Source organism: Marmota flaviventris, chromosome 6 (assembly GCF_047511675.1).
Source record: "Marmota flaviventris isolate mMarFla1 chromosome 6, mMarFla1.hap1, whole genome shotgun sequence".
Taxonomy (NCBI): Eukaryota; Metazoa; Chordata; class Mammalia; order Rodentia; family Sciuridae; genus Marmota; species Marmota flaviventris.
This window is the reverse complement of record NC_092503.1, coordinates 131,231,215-131,243,363: the sequence shown is the minus strand read 5'-3', so window position 1 is coordinate 131,243,363 and position 12,149 is coordinate 131,231,215.

Sequence of the window (12,149 nt, the reverse complement as noted above, 5' to 3'; positions counted from 1 at the left end):
TGGCTAGAAGAGAATAATTTTGGATCCAGGCCCTAAAATAACCTGCTAGTCCTAGGAATGATAGTATTTCAGCTTTCGTATGGGGCACTGGAAGATCAGAGAGGAGTTGCCTCCTATCCAGTGTTATTTCCTTTTTTTCAGGTGTTAGACGAAAACCAAGATAGGTGACAGAAGACTGGGAAACCTGGGCCTTGTGGGGAGACACCCTATATCCCTTATCTGCTAGGAAATTGAGAAGCTGGGCGGTGTGGGATTGAGAGTGTTCCCAAGAGGGACTACATAGAAGAAGGTCATCGGCATATTGAAGGACAGTAGAGTCAGGACAGGTGGGGTGAAAGGATGTGAGGTCCTGGGCAAGAACTTGGCCAAAGAGATGGGGGCTATCCCTGAATCCCTGTGGGAGGACAGTCCAGGTAAGCTGACGAGAATGGCAGGTGTGAGGGTCAGTCCACGTAAAAGCAAAGATATCCTGAGATTCTGAGGACAAGGGAATAGAAAAGAATGCATCTTTTAAATCTAGGACCGAGAAGTGGGTAGTAGTGGCAGGGATCTGAGAGAGGAGGGTGTAAGGGTTGGGCACTAGCGGGTGGATGGGGACCACAGAGGAGTTGACAAGGCAAAGGTCTTGAACCAGCCTGTAGGACCCATTAGGTTTCTTAACTGCCAGAATGGGGGTGTTGAAAGGAGAGTGTGTAGGCCTAAGATACCCCTTTTGTAATAAATCCTGGATGATGGGTTCTAATCTGAGGAGGGCTGTGGTTGTGAGTGGATATTGTGGTTGACTAATTTATCTTGAAGGGTCCCGTAAGACAATATGAATAGGACTGCATTTAGCCATAGAGGGTGTAGTTGTGTCCCCAAAATCAGGGTTAACTGGTTTAGATAGTTGTGGAAGAGTGCGTGAAGGAGGTGTATCTGACCCTAGGAACATCATGAGGAAATGAGAGGTAGGAGAGGTGTGGGGTGATATGTGAATGGTGACTTTCAATAGTGAGAGTATGTCCCTTCCCAGAAGGGGAATGGGGCAATGGCTCATAATGAGAAAGGAGTGTGTGAAGGACAAAAGGGATCCCTGCATATAACATGATAAGGGGGGGCGGGTGTTTCGAGGGAAAATCTGTTTACCTCCTACCCCGACAATAGGAGTTTTTGAGGGTGTGGTAGGACCCCAATTCTCCCTCAAGACCGAAAAAGCGGCACCAGTATCCAAGAGGAAGGTAATGAAGCATCCATCCACCAGGAAGGTGACCCTAGGCTCTTGCTTCTTGATGGTAATAGTCGGCAGGGAAGGCCCAGGGCTCCGTCAATCCTCCTCTGCCAAGCCCAGGAGAGGCTGGGGTTGCCGGGCAGCTGACCAACCTCCCTTCCGGGTTGTTGGGCAGTCTGCCCCCAAGTGTTCCCTTTGATGGCATTTTGGGCAGGGGGTGGAGGGTGTCCTCGGTGAAGGACAATCCCTGGCCCAATGTCCCTCCTTACCACATTTGAAGCAAGCTCCAGGGGGTGTCTTATTAGGACGGCGTGGTGATGACCTTCTCTGAATGACCTGGGCCAACATTTGGAATTTGGCATTTTCAGCCCTCTGCCTACGGCATTCACTTTCATCCTCTCTACCATGAAAGACCTTGAAAGTGACAGCGAGGATTTCGGTCTGAGGAGTACCAGGGCCCTGTTCAAGCTTTTTAAGCTTGGCTTTAATGTCAGGGTAGCTTTGGGCCAGAAAATATGTCATTAAGACATGACGGCCATCGGGGGTTTCTGGGTCGAGGTTTGTGTACTGTTGAAGGGCCTTGGTTAGTCTATCCAGGAATTCTGAAGGTGTTTCCTCCTTCCTTTGAATGACCTCCTGCACCTTTTGAAAGTTAACAGCCTTGTGGGTGGCCTTTTTCAGGCCCGCCAAGAGGCAGGATGTATAAAGGTCACGAGACTGTAAGCCTTCAGGGGTGTTGTAATCCCATAGGGGATCCTGCTCTGGGACAGCATGAGGGCCCGTGGGGTGGTTGGGATTGGTCCTATGATTTTCATCAGGATGGGCTTGGTCTAGCTCCCAAACCTGTCGCCTTTCCTCGGGGAGAAGTGTATTGGCCAAGAGCATGTAGATGTCATGATGAGTGAGGCTATATGCTTGTAGGACTCATTGAAACTCCTGAATGTAAGTGGTGGGGTCAGTGGTGAATGAGCCTAACTTCCTCTCTAGCTGAGTAATGTCTGACATGGAGAAGGGCACGTGGACTCTGATGACACCCTCGGGACCAGCTACCTCACGAAGGGGTGCGATTGTCTTGGGGGTGGGAAGGAGTCCCTTAGACCTGGTAACAGGAGGACTGAAAGAGGCAGGGGCAGACAGGAAGGAGAGGGAGGGGAAGGGAGTGTCTCTGTGGAGGAGGAGGAGGTGGAGCAGGCAGAATAGGGCGGAGAGGAGGGGGATGAAACAGAAGGCTGAAGATCTGTGGAATCAGGAAGAGGAAGAGGAGGGTATAGTGGGAGAGAAGGGGCAGATGGGGCTGGGGGATAAGGTGGGGGTTCATCTGCTGGGTCAAAGGAGGAAGAATCTGCGAAGTCAGAAGTAGAAGTAGGGGAAGAGAGGGATTTGCAAGCAATGAGGACCTGAGAGGGAGGGCAGGAGGAGCAGAGAGCAGGGTGCTGTGCGAGAAGGCTAAAACCTTCAGTGCAGGGAATTTCCCTCCACTTTTTCAGACGCTGGCAATAGTTGAAAAGGTCCCGGACGAGGTTTGGATCTAAGGAGCCTTCTGGAGGCCAATGATTGCCCTTATCCAGTGGATATGTAGGCCAATCTTGGGTACAGAATTTGATTAGAAGTTTGGGCTTGATGTCTGGTGTGAGGGAGAGTGTGGCCAGATTTTTTATTAAACATTTGAGAGGTGACGCTTCAGGTATAGACTAAGAGGTGCTCATACTCACAGGGAAAAATGGAAGAGAGAGAGAGAGAGAGAGAGAGAGAGAGAGAGAGAGAGAGAGAGAGAGAGAATAAGAGTAAGCGAGAGAGACAAAGAGAAAACCCAGCCTGGAACGGCTTCCAGGAAGCTCAGGGCGAACGGGGGTCAGGTGGGCGTCCCCAAAATGACAAGCTGTCGCGAGGAAATACAGAGGGCACTACCTGGTCGTCACCAGTGAAGTGCGATCTGTGAGACCCAATGGGGTCGGAGCCACGGGCAACCTGACGTCAGGAAAGTTTTCGACCGCAGCAGAAGAAGTCAGTAATGAAAACAGAACTCTGGCTTCGGCAGAACGCAGTTCCAGGCCGGGAATTCAGTTTTCCCTGAGCAGAGAGGCAGCTTCAGCCGGACACAGCAGCCCCGCAGGAAACAGCAACTCTAGCTGGCAGCGGCTGCGGCAGCGGAGGAGGGTAAAAACCACAGAGCCTCTCGTGTAAACTCAGAAGCCTCACACCCCAAAGGGAAACAGATCACCAGAGGGTCCATTTCGGCCAGTAAAGGTCTTAGTGGGAGGAATCCCCTCCCCTCACCGGGCGTCTGGAGTGTGCCGGACGATCACGGTCACAAACCCAGCGGTAGCCCGAAGGGAGTTGGCGAGGCGGGGTCAGGGGACGCTTACCTACGCCAGATCAGTGGTGAGTGCTGGAAGCCGGAGTTTTAAAAGAGTGGACCAGGGCGGAGTGTCTCGGCAGAGTGGGGGACGGGGCTCTTGTTGGAAAGAGCTCACCCGTATCCTCACACGGGGCACCAGAATGAAAGAATTCCCCACGCAAGACTCTTCGCCAGGAGAATTCCAATTTTATTGCAAAAAGCTGTGTGCTTATATAGAACTAAGGGGGAGATGGTAGGGCTTAGATAAATGGCAGGCAACCTATTTATTGGCAAGTTCTTTCAGATATCAGCTCCGGATCCCAGGAATTAGTTCTCATTGGGGCTAAGGTTCCCCGCCAGCGAGATTTGAAATTGGTGCTGGCGGGAGAGTTCACACGGACGGGAACTTTTCGCGCCACTGCAGAAAAGAAGAAGGTAGGAAGAAGAGGTGCTTAGACGTCATGTTGGGGTTTTATCTCTGGGGTATGGCTGCCGTTTATACTTTTCCCAACACTAACCCTCGGCCTAACCCTAACACGTTCGCTAATCCTAACCTATACATTACCCTAAACATAACCCTAACCCTAAACCTAACCAAACACTAAACCTATACGTAACACTAAGCCTAAAACTAGCCCTAATTGTAACCCTAGTTCTTACATTAACCATAGCTCTAAAGCTAAAACAAAACTTAGCCTAGCCCTAATCCAAGCTCTAACCCTAGCTTTAACCCTAAACCTAAACATAACCCTAGCCCTAACCCTAACCCTAACCCTAGCACTAACACTAGTGCTAATCCCTTCCCTTACCCTAAGCCAAACGATAATCCTAAAGCTACCCTAGTCCTAAACCTAACTCTTAGCCTAACCCAAAACATAACTCTATTACTAGTTCTAACCCTAATACTCAATGTAGCTCGATCACTATCCCAAAACCTAAACCTAACTCTGACCCTTTTTCTGACCCTAACACTAACCATAGGTCTAAACCTGACCCTAACACTAAACCGACCTCTAACTTTGGCACTACCTATAACCCTATAACTAAACCTTACCCTGTCACTAGACCTAGACCTACACTTAATCCTTTATCTAGTGATAACTCTAGGCGAATGCATTAACAGGAACTTAATCCAAGCCCTAATAATACCCCTTAACCTAAATCAAACACTAACCCTACTCCTAGACCAAACCCTAGTCCTAATGCAAGCCCTAACAATAAACCTAACCCTAACCTGAACACTGACCCTTACCCTAACACAAGACCTACCTCTAAAACTTATACTAACAAAAAACATAACCCTAAGACTAGACCTAGAGATATCACTAACCCTGAAACAAGTCATCACCATAGGCCAAAACCTATGTCTAACTGTATCCATTACCCTAACCCTAAACCTAATCCTAATGCTAACCATAGCCCTAACCCTCACACTGACTCTAACCCTATTCCTCGTCCTACTCCAAACATTAGCTCAATCCCTAACCCTTAAACTTAACCTAACCCTAACACTAACCCATGGCCTAAACCTAAACCTAAAATTAACCCTAGTCCTAATCCTAACTTTAACCCTATTCCTAAACCTAGCTCTAAGCCTACATATTACCCTAACTCTAAGCCTAACCTTAATGATAACCCTAGCCCTAACCCTAACTCTACCCCTACCCATTTCCCTAACCCTAACCCTAACCCTGATGATAACCCTAGCTCTTACCCTAAATCTACCCTAACCCTAACCCTCGATATAACCAAAAACCTAACCCGTGCCATAGACCTAACCCTTGCTCAAACCCTAAACATTACACTAAACCTAACCCTAAACCTATCCCTAATCCTAAACTTAAGCCAAAACCTAACCCTAACCCTAACCATAACACAGAATCAAACCCTATCCAATACCCTAAACCTAATGATAACCCTAGCCCTATCCTTAACAGTAACCGTGACCCTAACCTTAACTATAACCTAGACCTAACCCTAAACCTAACCATTGCCCTAGTGCTAACCCTAGCTCAAACTCTAAACCATATCCTAAACCTAAACCTAACCCTAACCCTAGGCCTAACCTTAACTTTAGCCCTAATACAAACCATAACCCTAGCCCTAACCCTATCCTTTATCCTAAGCACAACCATAACCCTAAGGCTAACCCTAGGCCTAACCCTAACACTTTTGCTAACTCTAATCCTATCAATTACCCTACACATAACGTGAACCCTAAAACTAAACCTATCATTACCCTAACCAAACCTTAATGTTAATTCAAGCTCTAGACCTGAACCCTAACCTAAACCAAACCCGAAACCTAATTCTAACCTTAATAATACCCTTAGCTGTAGACCTGACCCTTACCCTAAACATAACCCTTACACTAGACCTAGCCATAAAACTAACCCTCAATCTATCCCTAACATAAGCCTACACCTGACGCTAGTCCTAGCCCTAATTCTTGCCATAACCCTAAAACAAACCCTTGCCCTCATCCTAGTCCTAAACCTAGCCTTATTACTAAACCAAACCATAATCCTAGCCCTAACCGAATTATAACCTTCGACCTAGCCCTAAAAGTAGCTCTAACCCCATCCCTTCCCCTAAACCTAACTCTATCCCTAAACCGAAACCTAAGCCTAAAACTAGGCCTAACCCTAATACAAATGCTAGACCTAATCCTAGCCCTAATTTGGCCCTAAACCTAACCTATCCCTTACCCAAAGATTAACTCTAACTCTCGCCTTAGTCCTATTTCTAGTTCAAACCCTGTCCCTTACCATAATCCTATAACTTGCCTTTACATTAGCCCTAGCCATAGCTCTAGCCTTGATCCTATATCTAACCCTAATTCAAATCTAACAATAACCCTAAGCTAAACCTCTCACTAACACAAGCCATAACACTAATGCTAATCCTAAAACTAGCTCTACCCTAGCCCTAACCCTACAAAACAAACCAAGCCATAGCCCTAACCCTAACCTTTAACATAAACCAAACAATAAGCCTACACCTAGCTCTAAACCTAGCTATAATTTGAGTCCTATCCCTAACCCTGAAACAAACCCTGACCCTGACTATGACCATAACACTAACCCTAGATCTAAACATCACTCAAAACCTAAACCTAAACCTAACCCTACACCTAGGCCTAACCTTAACCCTAAAACTAGTTCTAATTGTAACCCTAGATCTTACATTGGCTGTAGCCATAAACCTAGGACTAACCTAACCCAAAACTGATCCTTAATTGGAGCCTAACACTACCTTTAATCCTAAGCATAACCCTAATTCTAGCCCTAACACTTATCCTAAACCCAACCCTAACCCTAACCCTTGACATAACCCAAAACCTAACCCGCACACTAGCCTTGATCCTAACCATAAACCTAGCCATATCCATTACCCTAATCCTAATCCTAACCCTAATGCCAACCCTAGGATAAGCCTAAACCTTTTCCTAACCCTAAACCTATGCATTACCCTAAACCTAACCTGAACCCTAAACCTAATCATATCCATAAACCTAATCCTAACCCTAATAATCTTAACCCTAAAACTATTTCTAACCATAACCCTACACCTGAAATTAGACCTAGCCCTAATGAAGCCCTAACACTAAGCCAAATCAGGCCTAATCCTAGCCCTAGTCTTAGCCTTAATCCTAAAACTAACCCTAACCATAGTCATAACCCAAATTTTAACCCTTTCCCTAGTTCTAAAGCTAGCTAAAACATCATACCTAACCATAACCATAAATGTAGCCATAAACCTAGGCTCAGCCTTAATACTAACCTTAGCTCTAATCCTGGCCCTAATTAAGCCCTAATTCTAACCCTAAATCTAACCGTAACACTAACACTAACTCTAACTCTCGTCCTATCCGTATCCCTAGTTCTAACTCTATCCCTTATGATAACTCAATCCCTAGCCTTAACCCTAGCCCTAACAATCACTGTAGCCCAAAACCTAGATCTAACCCTAACTTTAAATGTAACCCTAACCCTAAGCCTAAACCACACCCTTACACTAGCTCTAACCCTAATGCTAATTTGAAAACTAACACTAGCCCTAGCCCTAGCCATCAAGCAAAATGGAGCCATAGCACTGATCCTAAACCTTAACCTAAGCCAAACCTTAATCCTACACATAGCCCTAACCCTAGCCCTAATTCGAGTCCTATCACTAACCCTAGAACTAATACTAACCATGACTCTGACATTAAAACTCACCCTAGCTCGACACATTACACTATCCCTAAACCTAAAAAAAAAAAAAAAAAAAAAATCCTACACTAGACCTCAACCTAAACCTAACCCTAAAACTAGCCCTAATCATAATGCCAGTTCTTAAATAAGTCATATCCCTAAACCTAACATAAAACCTAGCCCTAATCCAAGGCCTAACCCTAGCTTTAACTCTAACCCTAAGCCTGACCTTAACCTAGCCCTATCCCTTGTCCTAATCCTAGCTCTAACCCTATTTCTTACACTTAGGCAAGTCCTCACCCTATTGCTACCCTAATCCTAACCCTAATTCTATGCATACCCCAAACCATAACTCTATTACTAGTCCTAAACCTAGCCCTCATTCTAGCTCTAAAATTAACCCAAACCCTAAACCTAATGCTGATGCTTTTTCTGACCCTAACTCTAAACCTAGGTTTAAACCTGACCCTAACCCATATCTGAAACCTAAGACTAGCCATACCAGTAACCCTAACACTAAACCTAACACTACCACTAGCCCTAGATATAAACCTAATCTTACATATAGCCATAACCCTAGCCTTAGCCCTAACAATAACCCTTAACCTAAACCAAACACTAACTCTACCCCTAGACCTTATCCTAGTCTTCATTCTGGACCTAAACCTAAACCTAATCCTAACCTGAAATATGACATTTACCCTAACAAAAACCTTAACTCTAAACCTTAATCTAACCCCAAAACTAACCCTAACACTAGACGAACTCTAAATCTAGCCATAACCAAAACTCAAGCTCTTACATTACCCTTATACCAAACACTAGCCATAAACCTGACACAAAACCTGGCCGTAATTACAGCGCTAAGCCGAACCCTAAGCATAAACCTAACCCTAAAACTTTCCCTAACCCTAACCCTAACCCCCATTCTAGCCCTAACCCTAGCTCAAACCCTAAACCTTACCCTTAACATAAACCTAGCCCAAACACTGAACCTCACCCTAACTCTAGCCCTAATCCTAACTGTAACCATAGCCCAAACCCTAACTCTAACTCTAACACTAACCATAACCCTAAAAATAATGCTAACTCTAGCCCTAAATTTAACCCTAAACCTAACAATAACGTAAACCTAACACTATCTTTAACCTGATATCTAAACCTATTACCCTAAACCTAATGATAACCCTAGCCCTAACCATAACACTAACCATGACCATAACCCTAGACCAAACCCTAAATTAACGTTAGCCATAGCAAAAATCCTAGCTCAAACCCTAAACTGTACCTTAAACCTAATCCTAAGTGTAACCCTCGCCCTAAACCTGACCCTAACCCTAACTTTAGCCTTAATCCTAACCATTATCCTAGCCCTAACACTACAACTAAACCTATAAATTACCCTAACAATAACCATGACCCTAATGCTAACCATAGGCATAACTCTAAACCTATCAGAAACCCTAACCATATCCATTACCTTAAACCTAACCTGAACTCTAAACTTAACACTATTTACTACCCTAACCCTTATTCTAACCTTAATGCTAATTTGAGCCTTAACTCTAAACCTTAACCTAACCCAAACCTGAAGCCTGACTCTGACCCTAATAATACCCCAGCTCTTAATCTTACCCTTTCCCTAAACATAATATTTTAATTTCACCTAGCCATAAGCCTATCCCTAAAAATATCACTAACTGTAAACCTAGAACTGACATTAATCCTAGCCCTAATTCTTGCTCTAAAGCTAACACAAAACCTAGCCCTAATCCTAGCCTTAAATCTAGCCTTAATCCTAAACTGAACCATAACCCTAGTCCTAAACCTAAAGCTAATCATAAAACTAGCCCTAATTCTAGCCATAGCACTAAAACAAAACTGAGCCACAGGCCTAACACTAACCTTAACTTAAACCAAACAAGAGCACTAAACCTAGATCTAACAATACCCTAATTTGAGCCCTAATCCTAACCTTAAAACTAACCCTGACCTGACTGATATTCTAACACTATCCCTAGCTATAAATATCACCCTAACCTTAAACCAAACCATAACACTTGACCTACCCCTCAACCTAACCCTAATGTTAAGCCTAGTTCTTATATTAGCCGTTGCCCTAAACCTAGCCTTAAACCTCACAAAAAAACTAGCCCTAATCTGAGACCTAAACCTAGCTTTAACCCTAATCATAAACCTAACCCTAGCCCTAACCCTATGCCTTACCCTGAGCAAAACCTTAACCCTGATGGTAACCCTAGACCTATTCCTAATCCTTAGGCTAACCAAATCCTAACCCTATTAATAGTCCTAACACTAGATCTCATTCTAGCTCTAACAATATCGCAAAACGTAACCCCAACCCTGACTCTTATTTTGACCATAACGTAAACCCTAGGTCTAAACATGACCCTAAACCTAAACCAAACCCTAACACTAGCCCTACTTCTCAACTTATACCTAAACCTAACCCCACCACTAGCTCAAGACTTAAACCTAATCCTAAACCTAGCCTGAACTCTAGCTCTAGACCTAAACAAAATCCTAGCCCTAGCCCTAACAAAAACCTGTACCTAACCCAAACACTAACTCTACCCCTAGACCTAAACCTAGTCCTAATTCTGGCTTTAAACCCTAAATTTAACTCTAACCCAAACACTGATCCTGGCTTTAAAACTAAACCTAACTCTAAACCTGAAACTAACCCAAACCTAAAGCTAATTCTAGACCAAGCCATAAACCTAACCCTGAAACTAGCCCTAATCATAACCCTAGATCTTACATTACCCATAGCCCTAACCTTAGGACTAAACCTAACTATAAACATAGAGCCAATTTTAGGCCTGAACCTAGCCCTAAGCATAACCCTAACCCTAACACTAGCACTATACCTAATCCTAGCCATCACCTTTGTCCTAAGATAGCTCAAAGCCTAACCCTTACCCTAAACATAAACCTAGACCTATCCCTAAGTCTCACCCTAACCCTAGCCCATATCCTAAACTTAACATAGCCCTAAACCTAGCTCTAAACCTACCCAAAACCCTAACCCTAAACCTAAACTTATTGATAATCCTAGCCCAAAACCTAAAATTAACTCTAACCCTAATTGGAAAACAAACCATAGATATAACCCTAAAATTAAACTCAGCATGGCCCTAACTCTAGATCAAACCATAAACCTAAACATATCCAAAGCTCCAATTGTAACACTATCACTAATTCTAACTCTAAACTAAATCTAAACCTAACCTAACCCTATCTGTTACCTTAACCCTAGCCCTAACGTTAATGATAACCCTAGCCCTAACTCTAACCCTAACACTAAACCTACTATAATCCTATCCCTATACCTAACCCTAAACCTAGCCCTAACCCTAGATGAAAACCTAACCTTTATGCTAAACATAACCCTAAACCTAAACCTAAACCTAGTTCTAACACTAACTCTAACCATAACTCAAGGCATATTCCTAATCATAACTCTAGTTCTAACCTAAGCTCTAACCCTATCAATTACCATAACCATAATTCACACCCTAATGCTAAACCTAAGCCTAACCCTAGCCCTATAACTAACGCTAACTGTACCAATTACCCTAAACCAAACTTGAACCTTAAAACAAATACTAACTATACCCCTAACCCTAACCCTAATGCTAATTTCAGCCATAAACCTAAATCCTTACCTAAGCCAAATCCTAATCCTAATTATTCGCCGAGCTCTAAACCTGACCCTTACCCTAAACCTAACCCTTACACTAGACATAGCCATAAGCCTAACCCTAAAATTATCTTTAAACATAACCCTAGACCTGATATTAACCCTAGCACTAATTCTAGCTCTGAATCTAATACAAACACTAGCCCTCATCCTAGCCCTAAACCTAGCCTTAATCATAACCCTTACACTAACCCTAACCCTAACCCTAACTCTAAAGCTCAACCTACATCTAAACCTAGCTATAACGCCATTCTTTATACTAAACTTAAAACTAACCCTATTCCTATCACTAGGCCTAAGCTGAACACTAATACTAGCCCTAATCCTAGCCCTACTTTAAACCCAATTAAACCCCTAACTCTAATTTTAGCCCTATCACTATACTCTAACTCTCACACTAGCCCTATCCCTAGTTCTAAACCTATACCTTGCCATAACTCAAAACCTGACCATAACCCTTGCCCTATCCTTAATCCTAGCCTAATCCTAGATCTAACCTAACTATAAATGTAACCCTAACTATAAGTCTAAGCCTAACACTAACACTAGCCCTAACCCTAATAATTATTGTAAATCTAGCCCTAACCCTAACCCTAGGACTACAACAAAACTGAGCAATAGACCTCACCCTAAAACTTAACTTAAACCAAACCCTAAACTACTACAAGAACTAATCCTAGCCCT